Source organism: Poecilia formosa, unplaced genomic scaffold (assembly GCF_000485575.1).
Source record: "Poecilia formosa unplaced genomic scaffold, Poecilia_formosa-5.1.2 Scaffold557, whole genome shotgun sequence".
Taxonomy (NCBI): domain Eukaryota; kingdom Metazoa; phylum Chordata; class Actinopteri; order Cyprinodontiformes; family Poeciliidae; genus Poecilia; species Poecilia formosa.
The window spans coordinates 1-4897 of NW_006800496.1; the positions used below are offsets into that span (position 1 = coordinate 1).

General features: G+C 37.9%; 1 long non-coding RNA gene across 1 annotated transcript; it reads right to left on the minus strand.

The window, feature by feature from the left end:
• Positions 1–3477: 3477 nt before the first annotated feature.
• LOC103129571 (uncharacterized) lies at positions 3478–4751 on the minus strand. Its single transcript, XR_475088.2, has 2 exons — positions 4561–4751; positions 3478–4295 (listed from the first exon to the last, which is right to left on the minus strand). It is a non-coding gene; the product is annotated as an uncharacterized LOC103129571 (long non-coding RNA).
• Positions 4752–4897: the final 146 nt, after the last annotated feature.

The window sequence follows — 4897 nt, forward strand, 5'->3', positions numbered from 1 at the left end:
GGCCCACCAGGCTTAAAATATACTGAGGGAAACCCAGTTATTTTATTTTTAATCAAACTTAATTTTATTATGTTGTAATTACTGTGAAGCATTTTAGTCAGCTGAGGTTGTCGTAAATGTGCTGCAAAAATAAACTTTGACTAAATGAAAAGCTTTTTACATACCTTTTTCATTCATATGTACATAATTACTAAACTCTCACATTTACCTTCTTTAGACGGCAATTTATACAAAGAGCTTCAGATTTAAGAACATTAAAACATACACTGAAGTGACAGCTACTTACTAGAGTAATTTCTCCTCTTCTCAGGAGGCAACCAGCCACCATGAAGAAGAGAGAGACTCCCTGCTGTGTGAACCTTGCAGCACCAAGCTTGCCAACGGCGGGGTGGCGGGTCCAGAGGAAGGGGGACGGACAGCAGGGGGCGTTCTCACAAAACTGCGACGGATGGTCAACCAGCTCCCGGCCCCGCTCCGGTCTCTATCGCTGGACGGCGTCGTCGCCACCGACGGCGTTCTCCAGAGGCCGTACGAAAGCCACCGCCGGGACGGGCGGGATCCGTCTCCTGACAGGAACGACTCGGACAAAAGTGCCTACGAGGATGCGTCCGCCGAGACTCCGGAGCAGGACCGGACCTTTCCCGGGGACGGAGACCTGCCTCACGATTCAGAGGACAAAGGAAAATGTCCAGCTGACGACAGCCAGACCCAAGACTCCGCCAACCCGGACGCCTGCGTTTTGTCTTAAATTCATCTGAGTTTAAAGGTGAACCTTTTTCTTTTTTTTCTTTTCTCGTCTGGTAAAATACAAGAGCTTTTCCTTTATAATTATCATCAGAGAGAACTTTGATCTGAGCTGATTAAATAAATCAAAAACATTTCATCAGCTGCGTTTTCCACTGAATGTTTACCGTTTCAGTTGCCCTTTAAGCTAGATTGCCAAACATTTCCTAAAAAGGCAAGAATGAGCTTTTTCTTTGTCTCATATCGAGTCATTCGGTCGTCACGATTTTTAACTAAACGGATACTTTTCCTTCAGCATTATTTATAATTTTGCTACCAAATCGCTGTAGTACATATTCACTACAAAAAAAAAAGCTCAGGTTTGCCATGTGAAACCCACAGACTACATTTATGTTAGTTGCCGAGAACAATGCCGAAGTCGGCCTTTGCTTCTTTCGACGGGGATGAAGAGGGAAAACTGCTGAGATATTTGTCATCCGGATTTATCTGTATCCAAAACTCTGCAGGAATCCAGACGTGGACTGTTGCCGTTTTGGTTTTACTGTCTCATTTCAAAATAGACCAATTCTTTTTACTTGAAGCAGATTTACGGCGTTTGTCTTTCCATTTGATGCTCGGTGCGTCATTACTAGGGATTTTTAAATTATGGTTAAAAACACCATCTAGATATACTTTTCAGTCTTAAGATATTTTTATACGGTCCCTTTGATATGTTTTTGCTCTGAAGGTTTTTAAAAATATGGTTGCATTTGCACTTTTTTTTTAAGGTCAGACGTTTGTCAGACTACAACAGCAACAACGTTCCTTTCACAGCCGAACGCGTCCTCTGAGGTGCAGCAGGATAAACGAATACAGTCTGTCTACATGGAAACAATTACATGTTTGCACTTTTCTGTGGATCTTGCTGTTTGGACGTCTCTTGTTGCTGTAAACTATTTTTACGTCACATTTCTCTTCAGTGCTTAAGGCAACTGTAAGCCGGTCTGTGTCTTTTGTGATGCATGAACACAAACATAGTCACTATTTTATGAACTGCAAGTGAAATGATTCCTGTACTTTTTGCACGAAGTACTTTAATACATATTATCTAATATGTCACTTAGCACACCGTTTGTTTCACGTTTTTCTTTCCAAGATCGAGGACAAATTATGAACGCTTGAAACATGTCACGTTAGATTAACGTAAAAATGCTCCTAATGAGACAATACTAATGAATTCATGGATATCAACGGTGCATTCAGCTGCATTCAGCAGTCATGTTGTTGTCAAGCTGCAAAGTATTTGCCTTTGTAATGTTTATTCTTCACCCGAATGCTGACTCACGCACTAATACTTGACTGTTTATCGTTCTGGTTGCCAAGATACACAACATAATCAACCAGCTCTGATGCCTTGATGAGGTTTGTCCTTCTTAAAATGTCTGTAAGTGCTGTCTCGTCTGAAACAATCTAGTTCTATCAAATAGACCATAAAATAAACAGTTCTCTGGTTCTGGTCGTTGTTTATCAAGAGCAATGGATCCTTTAAATGGTGCCGCCAGACTTTCTGTTCTGAACAATTTTAAAAATACTCTTTTTGTTTGTTGATGTTTGATTTCAATACAATGCAAAAAAAAAACAAAAAACAAACAAGTCCTTACTGTATCTTAATGCCTTTTTTGGGGTTTAATATTTTTGTCATTTTCTTAGCTTTTAAATGTTTTGCTGTCGAAATAAAGGATGATTTATATGAAAATGAACTGACGTTGACGTGCCGTTTGTGTTTATATTTATTCAACATTCAGCTGGAATATTAGAAATACTTTCACATGAAGCTTGATTTCAGTTTGGAGGCCGAAAAAGGAAACTAAATATGCTGCGTTGATAATAAGTGTTTAGTTAACTTGGCATAAAGAATATGAATGATACTGAAAGTAACCCTGTGCAGACTAGTGAGTAATGCAAAATGAGCAAGAAATATAAACACATTCTCATGAAGATGCTGACAGAATAAATAAACTTTCAGTAAAACTTGTTGTTTCAGCATTTGTCCAACAGATGACAAAGCTGACTCACAGCTTCTTCGCTCTCGGGTTTCATTTAAATAAATAAATAAATCTTGGTGCCTCAATAGAAACACTTTTCTTCCATTTTGAGAATTTAATTGAAAGTTTTTTGTCTTTCCTGTTGAAACACATAAAAATGCCTGAATTAAAATTATATTTTGAGGCAAAATGTTACTGTTAAACATAAAAATTATAATTTTAGTTTTCTAATCAGTTAAGGAGAAACCTCATATCAAAATCATTAGTGGTAAAATTGTTTTTGCCTCAGAAAAGTGTGGGAAAAAATGTCCCACTGTACAAAAAAAAAAAAAGAATATACACTGCTCAAAAAAATAAAGGGAACACTCAAATAACACATCCTAGATCTGAATGAATGAAATATTCTCATTGAATACTTTGTTCTGTACAAAGTTGAATGTGCTGACAACAAAATCACACAAAAATCATCAATGGAAATCAAATTTATTAACCAATGGAGGCCTGGATTTGGAGCCGCACACAAAATTAAAGTGAAATGTTCCCTTTATTTTTTTGAGCAGTATATATTTATTTATTTAAAAAGTTACTTGTTATAAATATCCGATTTTTGCCCAGATTGCACAAGTTTAGCTTTCCTGGGACGAATACTAAGTTGAAAAACATTAAGTCCTGATTCAAGTTTCACACAGAATACGAAGACAAAGACGAGGACTTGTGGAATATTCTTATTTGGCCATCAGAGCAGAAGCATAAAAAAATTACAGCATTCCAGGAAACAAACCTCGTAACAACAAACCGTAAAGCACGGAGGTGGAAGTGTCATGATCTGGGAAGACTTTGCTGCAGCAGGACACGTCTACCTCTGAGGAGACTGGCACATGAGTCCTAATCTTTTCCTAATAGCTGAAAAGTGTTTATTTTTTAAAATAATTTGTTTAATGATTGAAACAAAATCTAGATGTTTACCTGTGAGTATATAACTTTATTTTCTAAAGATAAAAAAGTTATACTAGACTTCTAAGCATTTCCCAACAAAAAGTTATTATTTATCTGACTTATCTTAATTTTTTGTGTGGCTATGCAATCAGAAAATGACAAATAAATCCAATAAAAAAGTTTTAAATGACTGGAACTGTTAATTTTGCCACCAAACACAGTCAGGAGGGGGGGAAATATCCACAGCTGTTAGAAATGTTGCACATTGTTAACACGGGCGCCAATAATTATAGAGCGAACTGCATTCAGAGAACTCAACATTATCATGTGTGAATTTAGCAATAATCTTTCATTAAAAAAGTAGGATTGAAACATAGTAAAAACGATTCACCATCAAAAGAATAAAATCTGATTTCTAAGTCAAAATAAGGGGTAGAAAACCTTTTGCTGTTAATATTTTGAACACAAAGACTTTGATCAAAACAAGCCTTTCTCTTTCTTCAGTTTCAGCTGTCTCCACTGCGGCAGGCTCACAAACATATCTTTGCTCAAACCAAATACGCTGGCGAAGTCGGCGTCAGACAGGTGCTTCTGAAAAACAAAACAAAAAAAGAAACTGGGCGTAAAGGCCTTCTCTTTGAAGAAACAGAAAATGCTTTGGTTGAGTAATACTCAAAAGCAAAAATATTTAATATTCAGGGGGATTCATAATAGGAGGAGATCTTCATCTTCATGTTTAGAGACTCTTAGGTTCAATACTGAAGCACAGTGAAGCTGTTCTAGCAGCATGTTGCTTTCCTCCACTAAACTTTCCTCTCTGTCTGTTCACCTGACAAGCACCAGCGAACTCACACACCTCTTTCGCGGACGGGTCCACACCTTCAGGCAGCTCGTCAGGTTGCTTGTTAACCAACATGTCGGGTGGGAAAGGCTGAAAGGTTTTCTCCGCCTCAGCATTTTCCTCCTGGAAAATACCAGCGTGCTCAGACTGTGATTCATGATTAGCTCACATCATCAGGGAAATGCATTTTCTTTTTCCTGTGTAGCAGAAAGGAAGATGAATTGCTGTTTTAAAAAAGAAGCACAGTCTTGACTCGTGCTCCTGGCAGCTTGCTAAGCTTCCCTTCTGCTGGACTTTTTCTCATTTCATCACCTTACAGCCACAAACTTCAGTGGGATTTTACTGCAGCACG